The sequence below is a fragment of the Atractosteus spatula genome, chromosome 3 (genome assembly GCF_055471065.1).
Source record: "Atractosteus spatula isolate fAtrSpa1 chromosome 3, fAtrSpa1.hap1, whole genome shotgun sequence".
In the NCBI taxonomy this organism is placed as follows: domain Eukaryota; kingdom Metazoa; phylum Chordata; class Actinopteri; order Semionotiformes; family Lepisosteidae; genus Atractosteus; species Atractosteus spatula.
This window is the reverse complement of record NC_142708.1, coordinates 509266-522679: the sequence shown is the minus strand read 5'-3', so window position 1 is coordinate 522679 and position 13414 is coordinate 509266.

Here is a 13414-nt window from a genome sequence, read left to right as displayed (position 1 = left end):
ATCACTGAAAATAAAAATTCTCTGAGTAGTGTTGAAATACTGATCCTTACCCTGCCTGGGTTGTCCACTGAGCATTTCCGCGAGTTCTACCTGAAGTTTTCTGGGCATGGGATTTTGACATGTTCCCCAAACCAAAAGGAATGAGTGGGAAGCAATCAAGACAACAGATAGAAGCACTTGCATTTGAATGAGTTTCAAGCATGCTTGGGTACTCGTGTAATCTGAGTGACTCAGTTTTGGAATACAACTGTGGCGTGGTGCAGCGCGACCTCCAGGCACCCCGGAGTTTCTGAAAAAAAATTTTCTGCGATTTTCACGAAACCACTTTTCTTCAACTTGAATTGGGCTAAAAATCCATCCCTGAAAATAAAAATTTTCTGAGTAGTGTGGAAATGCTGATCCTTACCCTACCTGGGGTGTCCACTGAGCATTTCCGCGAACTCTACTTGAAGTTCTCTGGGCATGGGATTTTGACAAGTTACCCAAACCAAAAGGAATGAGTGGGAAACAATCAAGACAACAGATAGAAGCACTTGCATTTGAATGAGTTTCAAGCATGCTTGGGTACTAGTGTGATCTGAGTGACTCAGTTTTGGAATACAACTGTCGCGTGGTGCACCGCGACCTCCAGGCACCCCGGAGTTTCTGAAAAAAAATTTTCTGCGATTTTCACGAAACCACTTTTCTTCAACTTGAATTGGGCTAAAAATCCATCCCTGAAAATAAAAAATCTCTGAGTAGTGTGGAAATACTGATCCTTACCCTGCCTGGGTTGTCCACTGAGCATTTCCGCGAACTCTACCTGAAGTTCTCTGGGCATGGGATTTTGACATGTTCCCCAAACCAAAAGGAATGAGTGGGAATCAATCAAGACAACAGATAGAAGCACTTGCATTTGAATGAGTTTCAAGCATGCTTGGGTGCTCGTGTGATCTGAGTGACTTAGTTTTCGAATACAACTGTCGCGTGGTGAACCGCGACCTCCAGGCACCCCGGAGTTTCTGAAAAAAAATTTTCTGCGATTTTCACGAAACCACTTTTCTTCAACTTGAATTGGGCTAAAAATCCATCACTGAAAATAAAAATTCTCTGAGTAGTGTGTAAATGCTGATCCTTACCCTGCCTGGGTTGTCCACTGAGCATTTCCGCGAGCTCTACCTGAAGTTCTCTGGGCATGGGATTTTGACATGTTCCCCAAACCAAAAGGAATGAGTGGGAAACAATCAAGACAACAGAAAGAAGCACTTGCATTTGAATGAGTTTCAAGCATGCTTGAGTACTAGTGTTATCTGAGTGACTCAGTTTTGGAATACAACTGTCGCGTGGTGCACCGCGACCTCCAGTCACCCCGGAGTTTCTGAAAAAAAATTTTCTGCGATTTTCACGAAACCACTTTTCTTCAACTTGAATTGGGCTAAAAATCCATCCCTGAAAATAAAAAATCTCTGAGTAGTGTGGAAATACTGATCCTTACCCTGCCTGGGTTGTCCACTGAGCATTTCCGCGAGCTCTACCTGAAGTTCTCTGGGCATGGGATTTTGACATGTTCCCCAAACCAAAAGGAATGAGTGGGAAACAATCAAGACAACAGATAGAAGCACTTGTATTTGAATGAGTTTCAAGCATGCTTGGGTACTCGTGTGTTCTGAGTGACTCAATTTTGGAATACAACTGTCGCGTGGTGCACCGCGACCTCCAGGCACCCCGGAGTTTCTGAAAAAAAATTTTCTGCGATTTTCACGAAACCACTTTTCTTCAACTTGAATTGGGCTAAAAATCCATCATTGAAAATAAAAATTCTCTGAGTAGTGTGGAAATGCTGATCCTTACCCTACCTGGGTTGTCCACTGAGCATTTCCACGAACTCTAATTGAAGTTCTCTGGGCATGGGATTTTGACATGTAACCCAAACCAAAAAGAATGAGTGGGAAACAATCAAGACAACAGATAGAAGCACTTGCATTTGAATGAGTTTCAAGCATGCTTGGGTACTCGTGTGATCTGAGTGACTCAGTTTTCGAATACAACCGTCGCGTGGTGCACGGCGACCTCCAGGCACCCCGGAGTTTCTGAAAAAAAATTTTCTGCGATTTTCACGAAACCACTTTTCTTGAACTTGAATTGGGCTAAAAATCCATCCCTGAAAATAAAAATTCTCTGAGTAGTGTGTAAATGCTGATCCTTACCCTGCCTGGGTTGTCCACTGAGCATTTCCCCGAACTCTACCTGAAGTTCTCTGGGCATGGGATTTTGACATGTTCCCCAAACCAAAAGGAATGAGTGGGAAAAAATGAAGAAAACAGATAGAGGCACTTGCATTTGAATGAGTTTCAAGCATGCTTGGGTACTCGTGTGATCTGAGTGACTCAGTTTTGGAATACAACTGTCGCGTGGTGCACCGCGACCTCAAGGCACCCCGGAGTTTCTGAAAAAAAAATTTCTGCAATTTTCACGAAACCACTTTTCATCAACTTGAATTGGGCTAAAAATCCATCCCTGAAAATAAAAATTCTCTGAGTATTGTGGAAATGCTGATCCTTACCCTACCTGGGGTGTCCACTGAGCATTTCCGCGAACTCTACTTGAAGTTTTCTGGGCATGGGATTTTGACATGTTACCCAAACCAAAAGGAATGAGTGGGAAACAATCAAGACAACAGATAGAAGCACTTGCATTTGAATGAGTTTCAAGCATGCTTGGGTACTCGTGTGATCTGAGTGACTCAGTTTTGGAATACAACTGTCGCGTGGTGCACCGCGACCTCCAGGCACCCCGGAGTTTCTGAAAAAAAATTTTCTGCGATTTTCACGAAACCACTTTTCTTCAACTTGAATTGGGATAAAAATCCATCCCTGAAAATAAAAATTCTCTGAGTAGTGTGGAAATGCTGATCCTTACCCTACCTGGGGTGTCCACTGAGCATTTCCGCGAACTCTACCTGAAGTTCTCTGGGCATCGGATTTTGACATGTTTCCCAAACCAAAAGGAATGAGTGGGAAACAATCAAGAAAACAGATAGTGGCACTTGCATTTGAATGAGTTTCAAGCATGCTTGGGTACTCGTGTGATCTGAGTGACTCAGTTTTGGAATACAACTGTCGCGTGGTGCACCGCGACCTCCAGGCACCCCGGAGTTTCTGAAAAAAAATTTTCTGCGATTTTCACGAAACCACTTTTCTTCAACTTGAATTGGGCTAAAAATCCATCCCTCAAAATAAAAATTCTCTGAGTAGTGTGTAAATGCTGATCCTTACCCTGCCTGGGTTGTCCACTGAGCATTTCCCCGAACTCTACCTGAAGTTCTCTGGGCATGGGATTTTGACATGTTCCCCAAACCAAAAGGAATGAGTGGGATACAATCAAGAAAGGAGATAAAAGCACTTGTATTTGAATGAGTTTCAAGCATGCTTGGGTACTCGTGTGATCTGAGTGACTCAATTTTGGAATACAACTGTCGCGTGGTGCACCGCGACCTCCAGGCACCCCGGAGTTTCTGAAAAAAAAATTTCTGCGATTTTCACGAAACCACTTTTCTTCAACTTGAATTGGGCTAAAAATCCATCATTGAAAATAAAAATTCTCTGAGTAGTGTGGAAATGCTGATCCTTACCCTACCTGGGTTGTCCACTGAGCATTTCTCCGAACTCTAACTGAAGATCTCTGGGCATGGGATTTTGACATGTTCCCCAAACCAAAAGGAATGAGTGGGAAACAATCAAGACAACAGATAGAAGCACTTGCATTTGAATGAGTTTCAAGCATGCTTGGGTACTAGTGTGATCTGAGTGACTCAGTTTTGGAATACAACTGTCGCGTGGTGCACCGCGACCTCCAGGCACCCCGGAGTTTCTGAAAAAAAATTTTCTGCGATTTTCACGAAACCACTTTTCTTCAACTTGAATTGGGCTAAAAATCCATCCCTGAAAATAAAAATTCTCTGAGTAGTGTGTAAATGCTGATCCTTACCCTGCCTGGGTTGTCCACTGAGCATTTCCCCGAACTCTACCTGAAGTTCTCTGGGCATGGGATTTTGACAGGTTCCCCAAACCTAAAGGAATGAGTGGGAAACAATCAAGAAAACAAATAGAGGCACTTGCATTTGAATGAGTTTCAAGCATGCTTGGGTACTCGTGTGATCTGAGTGACTCAGTTTTCAAATACAACTGTCGCGTGGTGCACCGCGACCTCCAGGCACCCCGGAGTTTCTGAAAAAAAATGTTCTGCGATTTTCACGAAACCACTTTTCTTCAACTTGAATTGGTCTAAAAATCCATCACTGAAAATAAAAATTCTCTGAGTAGTGTGGAAATACTGATCCTTACCCTGCCTGGGTTGTCCACTGAGTATTTTCGCGAGCTCTACCTGAAGTTCTCTGGGCATGGGATTTTGACATGTTCCCCAAACCAAAAGGAATGAGTGGGAAACAATGAAGACAACAGATAGAAGCACTTGCATTTGAATGAGTTTCAAGCATGCTTGGGTACTCGTGTGATCTGAGTGACTCAGTTCTTGAATACAACTGTTGCGTGGTGCACCGCGACCTCCAGGCACCCCGGAGTTTCTGAAAAAAAATTTTCTGCGATTTTCACGAAACCACTTTTCTTCAACTTGAATTGGGCTAAAAATCCATCATTGAAAATAAAAATGTTCTGAGTAGTGTGGAAATGCTGATCCTTACCCTACCTGGGGTGTCCACTGAGCATTTCCGCGAACTCTACTTGAAGTTCTCTAGGCATGGGATTTTGACAAGTTACCCAAACCAAAAGGAATGAGTGGGAAACAATCAAGACAACAGATAGAAGCACTTGCATTTGAATGAGTTTCAAGCATGCTTGGGTACTCGTGTGATCTGAGTGACTCAGTTTTGGAATACAACTGTCGCGTGGTGCACCGCGACCTCCAGGCACCCCGGAGTTTCTGAAAAAAAATTTTCTGCGATTTTCACGAAACCACTTTTCTTCAACTTGAATTTGGCTAAAAATCCATCCCTGAAAATAAAAATTCTCTGAGTAGTGTGGAAATGCTGATCCTTTCCCTACCTGGGGTGTCCACTGAGCATTTCTGCGAACTCTACCTGAAGTTCCCTGGGCATCGGATTTTGACATGTTTCCCAAACCAAAAGGAATGAGTGGGAAACAATCAAGAAAACAGATAGAGGCACTTGCATTTGAATGAGTTTCAAGCATGCTTGGGTACTCGTGTGATCTGAGTGACTCAGTTTTGGAATACAACTGTCGCGTGGCGCACCGCGACCTCCAGGCACCCCGGAGTTTCTGAAAAAAAATTTTCTGCGATTTTCACGAAACCACTTTTCTTCAACTTGAATTGGGCTAAAAATCCATCCCTGAAAATAAAAATTCTCTGAGTAGTGTGTAAATGCTGATCCTTACCCTACCTGGGTTGTCCACTGAGCATTTCCACGAACTCTACTTGAAGTTCTCTGGGCATGGGATTTTGAGATGTTACCCAAACCAAAAGGAATGAGTGGAAAACAATCAAGACAACAGATAGAAGCACTTGCATTTGAATGAGTTTCAAGCATGCTTGGGTGCTCGTGTGATCTGAGTGACTTAGTTTTCGAATACAACTGTCGCGTGGTGAACCGCGACCTCCAGGCACCCCGGAGTTTCTGAAAAAAAATTTTCTGCGATTTTCACGAAACCACTTTTCTTCAACTTGAATTGGGCTAAAAATCCATCACTGAAAATAAAAATTCTCTGAGTAGTGTGTAAATGCTGATCCTTACCCTGCCTGGGTTGTCCACTGAGCATTACCCCGAACTCTACCTGAAGTTCTCTGGGCATGGGATTTTGACATGTTCCCCAAACCAAAAGGAATGAGTGGGAAACAATCAAGAAAAGAGATAGAGGCACTTGCATTTGAATGAGTTTCAAGAATGCTTGGGTACTTGTGTGATCTGACTGACTCAGTTTTGGAATACAATTGTTGCGTGGTGCACCACGACCTCATGGCACCCCGGATTTTCTGAAAAAACATTTTCTGCAATTTTCACGAAACCACTTTTCATCAACTTGAATTGGGCTAAAAATCCATCCCTGAAAATAAAAGTTCTCTGAGTAGTGTGGAAATGCTGATCATTACCCTACCTGGGGTGTCCACTGAGCATTTCCGCGAACTCTACTTGAAGTTCTCTAGGCATGGGATTTTGACAAATTACCCAAACCAAAAGGAATGAGTGGGAAACAATCAAGACAACAGATAGAAGCACTTGCATTTGAATGAGTTTCAAGCATGCTTGGGTACTAGTGTGATCTGAGTGACTCAGTTTTGGAATACAACTGTCGCGTGGTGCACCGCGACCTCCAGGCACCCCGGAGTTTCTGAAAAAAAATTTTCTGCGATTTTCACGAAACCACTTTTCTTCAACTTGAATTGGGCTAAAAATCCATCCCTGAAAATGAAAATTCTCTGAGTAGTGTGTAAATGCTGATCCTTACCCTGCCTGGGTTGTCCACTGAGCATTTCCCCGAACTCTACCTGAAGTTCTCTGGGCATGGGATTTTGACATGTTCCCCAAACCAAAAGGAATGAGTGGGATACAATCAAGAAAGGAGTTAAAAGCACTTGTATTTGAATGAGTTTCAAGCATGCTTGGGTACTCGTGTGATCTGAGTGACTCAATTTTGGAATACAACTGTCGCGTGGTGCACCGCGACCTCCAGGCACCCCGGAGTTTCTGAAAAAAAAATTTCTGCGATTTTCACGAAACCACTTTTCTTCAACTTGAATTGGGCTAAAAATCCATCATTGAAAATAAAAATTCTCTGAGTAGAGTGGAAATGCTGATCCTTACCCTACTTGGGTTGTCCACTGAGCATTTCCACGAACTCTACTTGAAGTTCTCTGGGCATGGGATTTTGACATGTTACCCAAACCAAAAGGAATGAGTGGGAAACAATCAAGACAACAGATAGAAGCACTTGCATTTGAATGAGTTTCAAGCATGCTTGGGTGCTCGTGTGATCTGAGTGACTTAGTTTTCGAATACAACTGTCGCGTGGTGAACCGCGACCTCCAGGCACCCCGGAGTTTCTGAAAAAAAATTTTCTGCGATTTTCACGAAACCACTTTTCTTCAACTTGAATTGGGCTAAAAATCCATCCCTGAAAATAAAAATTCTCTGAGTAGTGTGGAAATGCTGATCATTACCCTACCTGGGGTGTCCACTGAGCATTTCCGCGAACTCTATTTGAAGTTCTCTAGGCATGGGATTTTGACAAGTTACCCAAACCAAAAGGAATGAGTGGGAAACAATCAAGACAACAGATAGAAGCACTTGCATTTAAATGAGTTTCAAGCATGCTTGGGTACTAGTGTGATCTGAGTGACTCAGTTTTGGAATACAACTGTCGCGTGGTGCACCGCGACCTCCAGGCACCCCGGAGTTTCTGAAAAAAAAATTTCTGCGATTTTCACGAAACCACTTTTCTTCAACTTGAATTGGGCTAAAAATCCATCCCTGAAAATAAAAAATCTCTGAGTAGTGTGGAAATACTGATCCTTACCCTGCCTGGGTTGTCCACTGAGCATTTCCGCGAGCTCTACCTGAAGTTCTCTGGGCATGGGATTTTGACATGTTCCCCAAACCAAAAGGAATGAGTGGGAAACAATCAAGACAACAGATAGAAGCACTTGTATTTGAATGAGTTTCAAGCATGCTTGGGTACTCGTGTGATCTGAGTGACTCAATTTTGGAATACAACTGTCGCGTGGTGCACCGCGACCTCCAGGCACCCCGGAGTTTCTGAAAAAAAATTTTCGGCGATTTTCACGAAACCACTTTTCTTCAACTTGAATTGGGCTAAAAATCCATCATTGAAAATAAAAATTCTCTGAGTAGTGTGGAAATGCTGATCCTTACCCTACCTGGGTTGTCCACTGAGCATTTCCACGAACTCTACTTGAAGTTCTCTGGGCATGGGATTTTGACATGTTACCCAAACCAAAAAGAATGAGTGGGAAACAATCAAGACAACAGATAGAAGCACTTGCATTTGAATGAGTTTCAAGCATGCTTGGGTACTCGTGTGATCTGAGTGACTCAGTTTTCGAATACAACCGTCGCGTGGTGCACGGCGACCTCAAGGCACCCCGGAGTTTCTGAAAAAAAAAATTCTGCAATTTTCACGAAACCACTTTTCATCAACTTGAATTGGGCTAAAAATCCATCCCTGAAAATAAAAATTCTCTGAGTAGTGTGGAAATGCTGATCCTTACCCTGCCTGGGTTGTCCACTGAGCAGTTCCGCGACCTCTACCTGAAGTTCTCTGGGCATGGGATTTTGACATGTTCCCCAAACCAAAAGGAATGAGTGGGAAACAATCAAGACAACAGATAGAAGCACTTGCATTTGAATGAGTTTCAAGCATGCTTGGGTACTCGTGTGATCTGAGTGACTCAGTTTTGGAATACAACTGTCGCGTGGTGCACCGCGACCTCCAGGCACCCCGGAGTTTCTGAAAAAAGTTTTCTGCGATTTTCACGAAACCACTTTTCTTCAACTTGAATTGGGCTAAAAATCCATCCCTGAAAATAAAAATTCTCTGAGTAGTGTGTAAATGCTGATCCTTACCCTGCCTGGGTTGTCCACTGAGCATTTCCCCGAACTCTACCTGAAGTTCTCTGGGCATGGGATTTTGACATGTTCCCCAAACCTAAAGGAATGAGTGGGAAACAATCAAGAAAACAGACAGAGGCACTTGCATTTGAATGAGTTTCAAGCATGCTTGGGTACTCGTGTGATCTGAGTGACTCAGTTTTCAAATACAACTGTCGCGTGGTGCACCGCGACCTCCAGGCACCCCGGAGTTTCTGAAAAAAAATGTTCTGCGATTTTCACGAAACCACTTTTCTTCATCTTGAATTGGTCTAAAAATCCATCACTGAAAATAAAAATTCTCTGAGTAGTGTGGAAATACTGATCCTTACCCTGCCTGGGTTGTCCACTGAGTATTTTCGCGAGCTCTACTTGAAGTTCTCTAGGCATGGGATTTTGACAAGTTACCCAAACCAAAAGGAATGAATGGGAAACAATCAAGACAACAGAGAGAAGCACTTGCATTTGAATGAGTTTCAAGCATGCTTGGGTACTCGTGTGATCTGAGTGACTCAGTTTTGGAATACAACTGTCGCGTGGTGCACCGCGACCTCCAGGCACCCCGGAGTTTCTGAAAAAAAATTTTCTGCGATTTTCACGAAACCACTTTTCTTCAACTTGAATTGGGCTAAAAATCCATCACTGAAAATAAAAATTCTCTGAGTAGTGTGGAAATACTGATCCTTACCCTGCCTGGGTTTTCCACTGAGCATTTCCCCGAGCTCTACCTGAAGTTCCCTGGGCATCGGATTTTGACATGTTTCCCAAACCAAAAGGAATGAGTGGGAAACAATCAAGAAAAGAGATAGAGGCACTTGCATTTGAATGAGTTTCAAGCATGCTTGTGTATTCCTGTGATCTGAGTGACTCAGTTTTGGAATACAACTGTCGCGTGGTGCACCGCGACCTCAAGGCACCCCGGAGTTTCTGAAAAAAAAATTTCTGCAATTTTCACGAAACCACTTTTCATCAACTTGAATTGGGCTAAAAATCCATCCCTGAAAATAAAAATTCTCTGAGTAGTGTGGAAATGCTGATCCTTACCCTACCTGGGGTGTCCACTGAGCATTTCCGCGAACTCTACTTGAAGTTCTCTGGGCATGGGATTTTGACATGTTACCCAAACCAAAAGGAATGAGTGGGAAACAATCAAGACAACAGATAGAAGCACTTGCATTTGAATGAGTTTCAAGCATGCTTGGATACTCGTGTGATCTGAGTGACTCAGTTTTCGAATACAACTGTCGCGTGGTGCACCGCGACCTCCAGGCACCCCGGAGTTTCTGAAAAAAAATTTTCTGCGATTTTCACAAAACCACTTTTCTTCAACTTGAATTGGGCTAGAAATCCATCACTGAAAATAAAAATTCTCTGAGTAGTGTGAAAATGCTGATCCTTACCCTGCCTGGGTTGTCCACTGAGCATTTCCGCGAACTCTACCTGAAGTTCTCTGGGCATGGGATTTTGACATGTTCCCCAAACCAAAAGGAATGAGTGGGAAAAAATCAAGAAAACAGATAGAAGCACTTGCATTTGAATGAGTTTCAAGCATGCTTGGGTGCTCGTGTGATCTGAGTGACTTAGTTTTCGAATACAACTGTCGCGTGGTGCACCGCGACCTCCAGGCACCCCGGAGTTTCTGAAAAAAAATTTTCTGCGATTTTCACGAAACCACTTTTCTTCAACTTGAATTGGGCTAAAAATCCATCACTGAAAATAAAAATTCTCTGAGTAGTGTGTAAATGCTGATCCTTACCCTGCCTGGGTTGTCCACTGAGCATTTCCCCGAACTCTACCTGAAGTTCTCTGGGCATGGGATTTTGACATTTTCCCCAAACCAAAAGGAATGAGTGGGAAACAATCAAGAAAAGAGATAGAGGCACTTGCATTTGAATGAGTTTCAAGAATGCTTGGGTACTTGTGTGATCTGACTGACTCAGTTTTGGAATACAATTGTCGCGTGGTGCACCACGACCTCATGGCACCCCGGAGTTTCTGAAAAAACATTTTCTGCAATTTTCACGAAACCACTTTTCATCAACTTGAATTGGGCTAAAAATCCATCCCTGAAAATAAAAATTCTCTGAGTAGTGTGGAAATGCTGATCCTTACCCTACCTGGGGTGTCCACTGAGCATTTCCGCGAACTCTACTTGAAGTTCTCTGGGCATGGGATTTTGACAAGTTACCCAAACCAAAAGGAATGAGTGGGAAACAATCAAGACAACAGATAGAAGCACTTGCATTTGAATGAGTTTCAAGCATGCTTGGGTACTCGTGTGATCTGAGTGACTCAGTTTTCGAATACAACCGTCGCGTGGTGCACGGCGACCTCCAGGCACCCCGGAGTTTCTGAAAAAAAATTTTCTGCGATTTTCACGAAACCACTTTTCTTGAACTTGAATTGGGCTAAAAATCCATCCCTGAAAATAAAAATTCTCTGAGTAGTGTGTAAATGCTGATCCTTACCCTGCCTGGGTTGTCCACTGAGCATTTCCCCGAACTCTACCTGAAGTTCTCTGGGCATGGGATTTTGACATGTTCCCCAAACCAAAAGGAATGAGTGGGAAAAAATGAAGAAAACAGATAGAGGCACTTGCATTTGAATGAGTTTCAAGCATGCTTGGGTACTCGTGTGATCTGAGTGACTCAGTTTTGGAATACAACTGTCGCGTGGTGCACCGCGACCTCAAGGCACCCCGGAGTTTCTGAAAAAAAAATTTCTGCAATTTTCACGAAACCACTTTTCATCAACTTGAATTGGGCTAAAAATCCATCCCTGAAAATAAAAATTCTCTGAGTAGTGTGGAAATGCTGATCCTTACCCTGCCTGGGTTGTCCACTGAGCATTTCCGCGAACTCTACCTGAAGTTCTCTGGGCATGGGATTTTGACATGTTCCCCAAACCAAAAGGAATGAGTGGGAAAAAATCAAGAAAACAGATAGAAGCACTTGCATTTGAATGAGTTTCAAGCATGCTTGGGTGCTCGTGTGATCTGAGTGACTTAGTTTTCGAATACAACTGTCGCGTGGTGAACCGCGACCTCCAGGCACCCCGGAGTTTCTGAAAAAAAATTTTCTGCGATTTTCACGAAACCACTTTTCTTCAACTTGAATTGTGCTAAAAATCCATCACTGAAAATAAAAATTCTCTGAGTAGTGTGTAAATGCTGATCCTTACCCTGCCTGGGTTGTCCACTGAGCATTTCCCCGAACTCTACCTGAAGTTCTCTGGGCATGGGATTTTGACATGTTCCCCAAACCAAAAGGAATGAGTGGGAAACAATCAAGAAAAGAGATAGAGGCACTTGCATTTGAATGAGTTTCAAGAATGCTTCGGTACTTGTGTGATCTGACTGACTCAGTTTTGGAATACAACTGTCGCGTGGTGCACCGCGACCTCCAGGCACCCCGGAGTTTCTGAAAAAAAATTTTCTGCGATTTTCACGAAACCACTTTTCTTCAACTTGAATTGGGCTAAAAATCCATCCCTGAAAATAAAAAATCTCTGAGTAGTGTGGAAATAATGATCCTTACCCTGCCTGGGTTGTCCACTGAGCATTTCCGCGAGCTCTACCTGAAGTTCTCTGGGCATGGGATTTTGACATGTTCCCCAAACCAAAAGGAATGAGTTGGAAACAATCAAGACAACAGATAGAAGCACTTGTATTTGAATGAGTTTCAAGCATGCTTGGGTACTCGTGTGATCTGAGTGACTCAATTTTGGAATACAACTGTCGCGTGGTGCACCGCGACCTCCAGGCACCCCGGAGTTTCTGAAAATAAATTTTCTACGATTTTCACGAAACCACTTTTCTTCAACATGAATTGGGCTAAAAATCCATCATTGAAAATAAAAATTCTCTGAGTAGTGTGGAAATGCTGATCCTTACCCTACCTGGGTTGTCCACTGAGCATTTAGACGAACTCTACTTGAAGTTCTCTGGGCATGGGATTTTGACATGTTACCCAAAACAAAAAGAATGAGTGGGAAACAATCAAGACAACAGATAGAAGCACTTGCATTTGAATGAGTTTCAAGCATGCTTGGGTACTCGTGTGATCTGAGTGACTCAGTTTTGGAATACAACTGTCGCGTGGTGCACCGCGACTTCCAGGCACCCCGGAGTTTCTGAAAAAAAATTTTCGGCGATTTTCACGAAACCACTTTTCTTCAACTTGAATTGGGCTAAAAATCCATCATTGAAAATAAAAATTCTCTGAGTAGTGTGGAAATGCTGATCCTTACCCTACCTGGGTTGTCCACTGAGCATTTCCACGAACTCTACTTGAAGTTCTCTGGGCATGGGATTTTGACATGTTACCCAAACCAAAAAGAATGAGTGGGAAACAATCAAGACAACAGATAGAAGCACTTGCATTTGAATGAGTTTCAAGCATGCTTGGGTACTCGTGTGATCTGAGTGACTCAGTTTTGGAATACAACTGTCGCGTGGTGCACCGCGACTTCCAGGCACCCCGGAGTTTCTGAAAAAAAATTTTCTGCGATTTTCACGAAACCACTTTTCTTCAACTTAAATTGGGCTAAAAATCCATCCCTGAAAATAAAAATTCTCTGAGTAGTGTGGAAATGTTGATCCTTACCCTACCTGGGGTGTCCACTGAGCATTTCCGAGAACTCTACCTGAAGTTCTCTGGGCATGGGATTTTGACATATTACCCAAACCAAAAAGAATGAGTGGGAAACAATCAAGAAAACAGATAGAGGCACTTGCATTTGAATGAGTTTCAAGCATGCTTGGGTACTCGTGTGATCTGAGTGACTCAGTTTTGGAAT